Raw genomic sequence first — 10,964 nt, 5'->3', positions numbered from 1 at the left:
GCAGCCACTCTGGAAAACAGCATGGAGGTTCCTCAAAAAGTTGAAAATAGAGCTACCCTATGACCCAGCAATTGCACTACTGGGTATTTATTTCAAAGATACAAGTATAGTGATCTGAAGGGTCACCTGCACACCAATGTTTATAGCAACAATATCCACAATAGCCACTGTGGAAAGAGCCCAAATGTCCATTGACAGATGAATGGATAGAGAAGATGTGAGATAGAGACCAAGATAGAGATAGAGATCTATAGATGATAGATAGATGATGGATAGATAGGTATTAAGTGAAATAAGTCAGTCAGAGAAAGACAAATATTACATGACTTCATTCATATGTGGAACTTAAGAAAGAAAACAGATGAACATAGGGAAGGGAAGGAAAATTAAAGTAAGATGAAAATAGAGACAGAGGCAAACCATAAGAGTCACTGAACTCTAAGAAACAACCTGAGGGTTGCTGGAGGGGAGGTTGGTAGGGGAATGGGGTAATTGGGTGGTGGGCATTAATGAGGAGACCTGATGGAATGAACACTGGGTGTTATATGCAACTGATGTATCACTAAATTCTACCCCTGAAATTAATAATACAGTATCTGTTAACCACACTGAATTTTAACAAAGAATTTTTTAAAATTCTACTATATCCTAATTCTTTCAAAATTAACAAAGTGAATTTAATGTAGGTTAATTCTCTATTAAGCTCTATATACAATGGACCAAAGGCTTGCCAGAGACGAGTTTGCAATGGAAATTATTAGCCCAGAAATAAATAGACCAGAACACTAAGAAAATTAATGAAATGATATCTGTATATAAACTATCCAGAAGGAAAAAGTATTGTGTTAATATGAATTAGGAAGCTCAAAGTACATTTTAAAACCACTTTGGAATCTATTCAGAATATTAAGAAGTAATAAAGACCTAAAACTTTTAATAGCCTCTGTATTAAATGTAGTGTGGGCACAGATACTTTGCAGGATCAAATTGTTTGCTAAAGACGGATTTGTACAATCTTTGGGTCTCTTATAAATCATGACATGCAAAATTTTAGTTCTTTCGGAGCTCTGGAAACAAAAGTTGAAACTTTCATCATTTGTTCAATTATTTGATAAATATTTGTTGGGACATCAACAATGGTGTCCTACCAAGAACAAGTCCAAATGACCCTAACCTACCCAGACAGTAGAGACACCTTCCAAATAATCAGGTAAGGAGCATAGAATATTCCTAAGTGGTAGGATTACATTAAAGAACAAAGACAAGTTTCCTACTACCTGGTGTTACAATCAAAGAAAAGCTGAAAAATTTTTAGAAACAAGTAGGGTTTTTGAACCACTTTCTTCCATAGCATCTTTATAATATACAAAGACTTGATAGGGAATAAAATGCCTATATGGCAATCCCATTTGAAGTAAGCTGAATTCTATACCCGAGGAAATCATGTAAGGTAAAAGTTGAAGAAAGTGAACTATCTCACATGTAGTGAGAAAAATTGTTCCTATGAGTAAGACTTTGGTAACTCTTCTCTGGTGCTTTAAATGACCTTTTCCAAAAGTCAAGGTTAAAATTGCTTTTATTAGAGTTTCAGAGTCAGTGTTTTGAGGTGAGCTGTCTGGTTTGGGACAAAATTGTGAGTACCAGGAGTGGTTGTTGAACTTGCCAGCCAATGACTGAAATTTGCTGTTTCCTGAATTTCAAGCCCACTTCCTAGCCTTAGGAAGCATTGAAGCATTCTGCCTGTGCTATCATTTCTCCCTGGGAAGGACTCTTAAGCCCTTCATGTTTCAAAAGGACTATCCATGCAAAAATTTAGAAGACTCTGCAGATGTACAGGGCCTTCTTGGGAGGCCAAATGTAGAGAGGTAAAATAAGAATGTTGTACCAGGTGACATTTAAAGATTCTGTCTTGGTATAAAAAAGCTGCCATTCAATGTAATTATTAATCATCTATTTTTAGCAAATTCTAGACATTGTGGCCAGTTACACAGACATAAAAGTCTCTGTCATTAACAGCCCCGTAAAGAAATCTGAAAACATAAGATGATGCATGAAAGGCAGAAAAAAGAATGCAAGATAAGAATAGCATAAAAGAAAGAGAAGAAAAAGGAAGAGAAGCTATATAAGAAAATAGTTCTATCAGTATAATAGTTTAGACCAAACTCTGCTACTGATTTACTCCTTGTGTGAAAGTTAGCTCTTACATCACTGGGCAGAGCAGATGTGGTTCCCCCAGCTACACTGAGGTCACCTGCATTGGCAGTGGCCAGTTCTTTTGCAGGTTGGCGGCTTCCTACTCAAGCACTAGCTTTCTCCACCTCTCAGCACAGTGGCTTTCGCTACCACCCTGCAAATTTTCTGAGCATTGTCTCTAGGACCATCTGCTTAGTCCATGCACATGGCAGCCCAGAAGGGTCAGTGCAGGTGGGGAGGGGGTGGTTTAAACACCTGCAGGGCAATCCTGAACCAGTGATGATAAATACCCAGGACTCCCTGGCATTATAAGTTGTGTTCCATGTGGCTCCCAAGAGGGTCCCCAGCAGGACAGAGCCCCGGTAGTCAGTAGCAGTAACCAGCTCATTAACACAGCCTGTACTAGCTTACCCTTTTCTCTCTCACACTCTCCCCACTCCCTCACCATGCTTTCTGGGGTCACCTTCCCGATCAACTACCTACTTCATGGTCTGCTTTTGGGAGAACCTGGATCACGAGAAAGGAGAGCAGTAATTTAACAATGGTAGTTACTGACAAGATTTCCATTCACCTTCCCCTAATGTTCCCTCCTAAAGAAGTCATTTTCTTCCTTAGTAAGTCCTTGCTGATATGCTTACCCCAAAGTCAGAATTCTCAGCTGACTCAGACCTCCCGTGAAATTCCTTTAAGTTTCCTGCAGGCCTTCCCTTCCTACCCATCATCATCTCTCCTATTGTCCTCTCCCTTCCCCTCTTTCAAGGGCATCTCAGTACTTTCTTGTAAAGTGGGATCACCACCGTCATGTAGAAAATGGAACAGTTTGGAACAGTTTATGCTGAACCATTTTTTTTCACCGTGGCTTCCGAGGATACCAAACAGTAAAAACAACAGAAAGTAACATGGTTTCTTCACATACTGGAAAAAAGTTTCCTCTCATGGGTTCCTCGGTCCAATTTCAATACTTCAGGTTGATGTGAATATGTTGCTCAGATCCAACTTCTCAGTAGAATCACTGACAATATTCAGCCAACATTTAGTAACAACTTAATAGAGTTCATGTCAACTCACCTAATGTTCACAACAGCCCTACTGTTGTCACCCCATTTGACAGATAAGGAACCTGAAGGCAACTGATTAGCTTAAGGACACCCAGCTTCTGAGGGACAGAACTGCAATGTAAACTGAGGCAGTCTAGTGGAGAATAACCACTTCATTCCTGTGTTAAGCACCCTCCACTCAAGCAACTCTCTTGCTAAACCAACAGAAACCCCTAGACCCTTGTGTTACAGCTTTATCATCTCAGAGGATTTTTTTTAAAAGAAAAAAGAAAAAAAAAACTGAGTTGAAAGAAAAAGCTTAGACCAACATGGAGAGGAGCAAAGCTGGTTTGGATGGAGCCACCACCTGTACCCTGCAACAATTCCAAAGGGCGCACAACCACTTCTTCCATCTTTGAGGCACTCAGGAAAGCTGGTGAATATTGGCAATGCCACTCCAATCTGGCTTACTCTGGTGTCTTTAGCTAGAAGTCATTAACAGCAAAAGCATCTCCCAGCTCAAGCTCCCCTGATGACATCTGAAATAGTGGTGCTAACTTGGGCTTTCTGCTCTGGTCCAGGGGGAGGAGGGAGAGGGGAAGTATTCTGAAGAACTGCAAGGACAGAGGCAGTTCTAGAGCAGAAGGCCCTTGACACTCAGTTCTTTTGTCTCCAAATCAAGCCAGAATGCCAAATCCTGTTTTCAAATACATACATACGTATTTGATGCCAAGTTGTCTCTATGGAACCCACAATGTATTTAGACTCACACCAGACAAGTGGCATTTGCCAAGTCAAAAATGTAAGAAAAAATCCTTAATTACCACGTTGCTGGCATCAAAGTGTAACTATGGAATCTTCCCATCCTGACTTGCTTTGGGGTTGGCTAGTAAGGATATTAATTCACTTCTCATTTGCTCAACTAATCGCTTCCAAGGCACTGTGTGTAATACTGATTGCTTGCTTTTCTGGAAGAGATGAAAGAAAGTGGCTAGAACTAACATAGGTTTGGTTGAGAGTTTTTTGCAAATCTGTTTCCACCTGTGTATCACTATTTAAAAATAAAAACGCAAAACTCTGTAGACAGACATGCAATCACAGGAATGAACAGAGAAGGAGAAAGACAATGGAGGAAGACTAGGCCATACTTATAATGTTTTGCTCTTTGAGGAAGAGTAAAGAATGTCTACAGAGAGACTGGAAATGTGTTCCATGCATGGGGCATCAGTAGCAATGGCTGGAATATGTTCAAGGAAGTAAGGTATTCAAAATATTCATCTGTACTCAGAAAAGCCTACCGATCTGCTCATGGTGGGTAGCAAAAGTTGACAAAGAACCTAAGCTATTGAACTTTTTTTGTCAGTTCTATACAATTCTGTTTATGTGCATGGGTTTCATCTGCAGAGTTCGATATAAAGAAAAAGCTAACAACACTCTGACTTAGCAAAGAAAAAAATACAAACCCCAGACTCCAGTTCTCCTATTCAAATGTCACTTTCCCCATCTCTCTACAAATTAAGGAAAGTGAAGCTTCCCAATTCATGTGCTTGTGCACAGTACCATACACTTGTCAAAGCAACTCTCACTTTACTAATAAGCCATAGGACATTTTACAAACACAGGGCAAGCCATTTTATTGATGGGAACATTGAATTACTTCTCCTTGTTTACTTCCCAAGAATAGAGTGGCTCCATAGACAAGGCTGGCTGGGAACACATGCAAATTTCCAATCAACACTGGTCTTTGAAAATTCACAGGGCCTCTTGTCAACAGTCCAACTTATAGGGTATCCGGTTCCCACTTACCTTTTCTAACATCTAGTAATTAGCCAGAAAGACTATCCATCAGGACTCTTACCACTGTGTAGTAGAGGAAGCATGAAGTACAGGTAACTCTTAACCTTGCTCTTAAAGGCCATTGAAAATAGTCCCCTTACAGCCTCCAAAACCTCTCTGGTGTGATGACAGTTCTACTGGAAAACTAAACAAAACAAAAGACTTTTCTCATTGCTCCTCCTGCTTTTGAACTGTAATAGAAAAAACGTTTTCCTGATGTCATGACTATTGCCAAAGATTAGTGACAATCCTTACCTAGTATAATAACACCTATATTTCTATAACATCTCTGCCTCCCAAAAGCTCAAAGTACTTTCCTGAAGCACTAGCTCTGGATTTCACTCCCAACTTTATGCAAACTTCATGTAAAAGATCGGAAAACAAAGACACTCAGAGCTTGCACAATCAGATTAATGATGAAGCTGGAACTCTGCATTCACTTATGAGGCTGTTTTCTCTTCTACTGAGATTCCAAAACACATAAATAAAATAATCTGGCACTTCTCTGAAAAATAATAATTGTTACTTAAGGCAGAGAAAAGATTTCACTGTCTTACTGTGTCATAACAAAGCCTTCTAAGAGCTTTTTGAAAACTTCCAGACCCTTTATTTCTAGATGACCACCAAGTATAATTCAGAGACTCACCACCAATAGACATGTAGGACAGGGTTAAGAGAGAGTGGAAGAGCTGGAGATAATGAGTTCCAAGAGTGTTGCCTCCAGCCTCACTAAAGGACACTAAAGCCTGGAATACAGGCACCATGCCAGGTACTTGATGCATGATTTCTCACTTAATCCTACATCAACCTGTAGAAAAGTAATAGCACCCTTATTTTAGGAATGAGGACAATGAGACTTGGAAGTTTACTTGTATAAACTCTAGGTGGTCTCACAAAAGAGATGATCTGCTTACTCTAGACACCCTCAGGAAATAATTTGCCCTCCACTGTGAGTAGAAGGATGGCTCCCAGATAAAGAGTCTAGAGTGAACAGACTAAAATGAGTCATAAGAAATTGCTAATATTCACCTGCTTTTAACCTGCAAGAATGCATATTTTGTATGATTCAAACTAGTACTTTGGGGATCCCTGCAATGTATCTGGGAAAAAGAATCTCAAAACTACTAATACCAAGGGTAAAGTCAGAATCGGTCTTTGAAAGAAATCACAAGCAAGGGCTTTAGATGAAAGAGGCAGGCTAGACAGAGTATTTTAATTCAAAAATGCACCAGTTCATAATAAGCTTAGTGAGAAAGGGTGTGTTCCCACCACTGGAGCAGAAACTTCCTTTCCCAAGCTCTTCTAGGATTTTGCCCTTCCCATTCATCCTTTCCGATCAAATTCATCCTTTTGGTAAACACAGGAGGGATTAGAGACCTTTAATTGGCTTTGAGGAAGAAATGGTAATCTGAGATGCCTGAGCAGGAACTATCTTGTGTCTTGTGGGAGAGAAGCAGGGACACAAAGAGGAAAGGAAATATCTGCAGCTTGGCAGGCTGTTCCCAGCCCAGGAGAAGAGGAGCATTCAAGAATAGTCAAGGTTGTTAAACCATTCACCCAAATTTGTCTGTGAGCTATGAGCATGCCATCTTGGATTTCTTCCTCCACTCCAGCTTCCTATGTGAAGTAGGGAAGTTCACTGGCTTCCCTGTACCTAGATCAGTGTTTTCACATTATACGATGCATCAGTATCATTTGGGAACTTGAGGAGTAAGGTAGGGGAGCCACGTTCCACAGAGATTTTTACTGATTAGGTTCTGCGGTGGATCCTAATGAGTTCCTAGGTGATGCCGCTGCTGATGCTGGTCCAAGAGGCACACTTTAAAACCACTACCCTAACTTCCAGGTATGTGCAATTGCATTGCCTCTCCCTGCCATGCAATACAATTACCTGGGCCATTCTGCACATACAGACGCCACACCTATACCAAGAAGGATAAATCAAAGACATGATGCTACCCAAGAGATCATGACAATAGGTGCTACAACTCTGGCTGGTGATGCAAACATTAGCTGCAACACAACTGACTCTGTGGGATTCACATTAATAATAATAGCTAAAAGCTATTGATGAGTTTGTATGTGTCAGGAAGTAGGTCAAGTCTCGACCCATATTGTCTTTGAGACAATGTTATTACCTCTGTTTTGTAATGCAGACTCAGACTTACTAGGTTAAATCCATGGTCATTCACCAAAGAAGACGGGAGAGCTGGATCTAAAACCCATGACTCTGACTTAACCATGGCATGCTGTACTTCCTGAACTCCAGAAACACTAGATCTCGATAAGAGAGGTCTGCACCAGTGTCCCTTGATAAAGGAACAAACACAGGTGAATGGGAAGTCATAGCTCTTTCTCTGCTTCACATTCTTATGTCACCTTTGGGTAGAGCAAACATTCTCTTCCAGGGCCATTTATCCTCGACCTTTCCTGCTAACTCAGGGGAAAATTCTTCACATGGTAAAGTGCAGGACATTGAAGGGAGTTACCTACCACCAAAGGTGGTGTCTTAGATTTGCTTATCTTTCCCCATTGAAGCAAATATCTAAGGCCTTGTGGGAACATCACCTGGTGTTTGGGGACTCTGGCCCCTGAAATGTTATTATGGTTTGGGGCTCTAGTGGGGAGTTGATTGCAAGGGGTGGGACACCTTGAACAGAAAAGCTTCTTGATTTTATGACATGCAGTTCTTGCATCGTCTAGCCCATCTCTTTGATGTTCAGGAGCAGGAGGTAGGACATGGGCTGCAGAGATACCAAGCTCTTATCTGAATGGAGAGTTGTTTTTATTGTTATTGCTTATCTTTAATCTGCTACTTAACTAGTCTTGCTGCTTCACCCTGAAGTTCCACTTTATAGCTTAATCCAGGACCTGGCTTCCAGAAGTCACTTGTCTGAGACTACAAACTTCTAGGTAGAACTTAATGGAGCTTCCCCTCTCAATAGAAAGATGTTAAGTTTTTCCCAAGATTGGAGCATCTTTCAAAGCACAGGTGCAACCCATGGACTAATTAGTGGCTAGGGACAGATCTTCAGGAACACTAGCCATACAATGGCCTATCACCTTGGGGTCACTAATTCCAGAAGAGTGCTGTTGTAGAGTACTGCTATCTTGACTTACCCCTTTGTTTTACTGGACTAAATGATATGTGTGATCACATATCTGATTCCAGTGACATTCATCCTACTTTCCCTGGTGATATATTAGGTCCAAATCAGTGGCCTTTCATACTGATACTTTCCCGATCTGTTCAAATATTTCTACATTAAAATTTCACATACCCTTTGATCTAGCAATTATCATTTCTAGATATTTTTTCCACAGATATATTTACATATGTCCAAAATGATGCATAATAGAATGGCCTATAATAGCAAAATATTGGAAACAATGGAATTCATCTGATCCACCAGTAAGGAACTAGCTAACTAAATTATACATAATTTATATCGTGGAATAACATGCAATTGTTAAGACTGAGGCAGTCTACTTGTACTGATATGGAACAAATTTCCAAAATGTTCCTGTTGACATGAAAGGAAGAAAATACAGAATTTTATATATAGTATGATATCGTTTGAGTAGAACAAAAGTATATATGTATACATATATTAAATATGGAGATAGATAGATAGATAGATAGATAGATAGTTAGATAGATATAATAGAATATGTTTCCAGAATATCACTGGACAGAATCATTAAAACAAACAAACACTAGCCATATTGCCAGTTGCTTCAAAATAGTATTAGATAATAAGACCTAAATGTAGCTGACATTTACTCATTCTTCCTGAGAAGACTTGAGATTGATGTGGGACATTTTCCATGCAGCTTAAAGTAGATTCAAATGGAAAGGTTATGATATGGAACAAATCTCATGTTTTATCCTTCCCTCTTCTTTGCGACGATTAGCAAACCCTCACCCCCAAAGGTACATGCGTGCCAGGGACACTACTGACATACACCCACCCATTCCAGTTTCTGAGAGCAGAATTTTCCTACGGAACCTGCTGGCTTCTAAGAAGAAAAGGAAAGGACACAGTGGGGCAAAACTGCAAAATCCCCAAGGATTTGGATACGATACTACAAAGGAAGGCAGTTACCTCACGTGAATGCAGTTGGATGGAATGAAGATCCAAGGGCCATATTTCCTAAAATACAGAGTTGCTGGAGACCTTCAACTTCTGTGAACAAAATCTTCAGAAAAGTATAGAAAGCTTGTGATATTTTCTCTGAATAAAGTAGTATTTCTCAGAATGTGCTTCTAACATTGCATGCATTCCCCACAGATAGTTTATGTACATGTATTCAATTCTAGCCCTTGGGTATGTTCCTCCTTTTTGTTTTTTCTTCACTCTTTGTCAGGTGCATAGATACAGCAGTATTTGCTGGTACGTTACTCTCAGTATGGTAGCCACCAGGATCACAACTCTGGAATCCAACCTCTAACTTCCTATGGAGTATCATCAGAGGAATATTTTCCTCAAGAAGATCAAACTCCACATGTGCAAAAATCTGAACACATGAACATTTCTTCTCCTCTAAGCCAACCAGTAGATTTCCCATTTCAATGAAAAATAACATCACCCTCCTGGTCACTGAAGGCTGAAATCTTAATCATCTTTAACTGATGCTTCTTCCAAGTCTCACATCCTATCAGTCACCAAATCTTAATGCTTCCATCACTGAAACACTTTTCTAATCTGTGCCATTTTCTCCAATTCCAGGGCCATTATCTCAGTTTAGGTCATTATTATTTATTGCTCAGTATGCTATCACGGCAGTGCTCCAGCTGCTATGCTTGCCTCCAATCTCTGCCAATTTCCCTTCCAACACCTGCCATTCAATAACTCTGCCTTTTTTGCTAAGTCCCTTTGATGACTCAAACTCAAGATAACACCACAAGCTCCTTATATGATCCATACAGGGTTCTCCAAGACCTTCCCCTTCCAGCTACTTTTCCAGCTTCATCTGCTTCTTCCCCCACCTCCACCTCTGTTGAATAACTTAGAGTCCCCCAAAGTTCCAGCCTGCAGCTTACCATCATGTGCTAAATATGCTATTGCTTCTGCTTTTGCTGCTTTCACCTGCTTGACATCTGTCTATTTTATGAATTCAATTCAACTCTAACTTCCTCCCAGAACTCTCACCGTAGTCTTCCTCATACTAATTCCAGCTGAGTTAGCTATTGTCCCTCCTTTACTTCCATGATCTTCTGTGCTTCCTTCATTGTTAATGCTTCATGCCGCACTAAAATTTAGAGGAACTTTTTTTTTTTTCATTTTATCTTTTCTTCTCCTATAGCTGTAGTTCCTCTACTATAGGGACCATTTTTCACTTGTCTTTTTGTCCGTAGGGACTATGTGATTTCTGTCATGCAGTTATTACTCAGTTCCTGATGAATTAATAAAGATTAGGATGCCATTCTTCAGGATTCTAGAACATTATTGTTTACACTACACCTAAAATAATGATTGACTGATTAAGAAGGAGGTATATCAATAAACATAGTGGTCTATAAAATACGAGACTGTTTTTCATACTGTACAAAAATGTAAGCTTACAAATATCTCGTGTTCCAAAGACCTGGTAACTGGAACTATGTTCCAAGAACTGATTTAATTCTTATTTTATTATATTCTAAGAATTAAGTTATTCATTCTAATATTTATATATGTTGACTTCTTGTTATTGGTTAAAGCTATAGATGCTCCTTCCACATACATAAATGAAATTGCTGAGGTTGATTTCAGGGATGATATCCTTTTTTTTATCAAAGATTTTACTTATTTATTTGAGAGAGCGAGAGAGAGAGAGAGAAAAGCACAGGCACCTGTGCCTGTGAGCAGGGGGAGGGGCAGAGGGAAAGACACAAGCAGACTCTGCTCTGAGTGT

The sequence above is a fragment of the Mustela erminea genome, chromosome 7, assembly GCF_009829155.1.
Source record: "Mustela erminea isolate mMusErm1 chromosome 7, mMusErm1.Pri, whole genome shotgun sequence".
NCBI lineage: Eukaryota > Metazoa > Chordata > Mammalia > Carnivora > Mustelidae > Mustela > Mustela erminea.
This window is presented reverse-complemented; position numbering follows the sequence as displayed.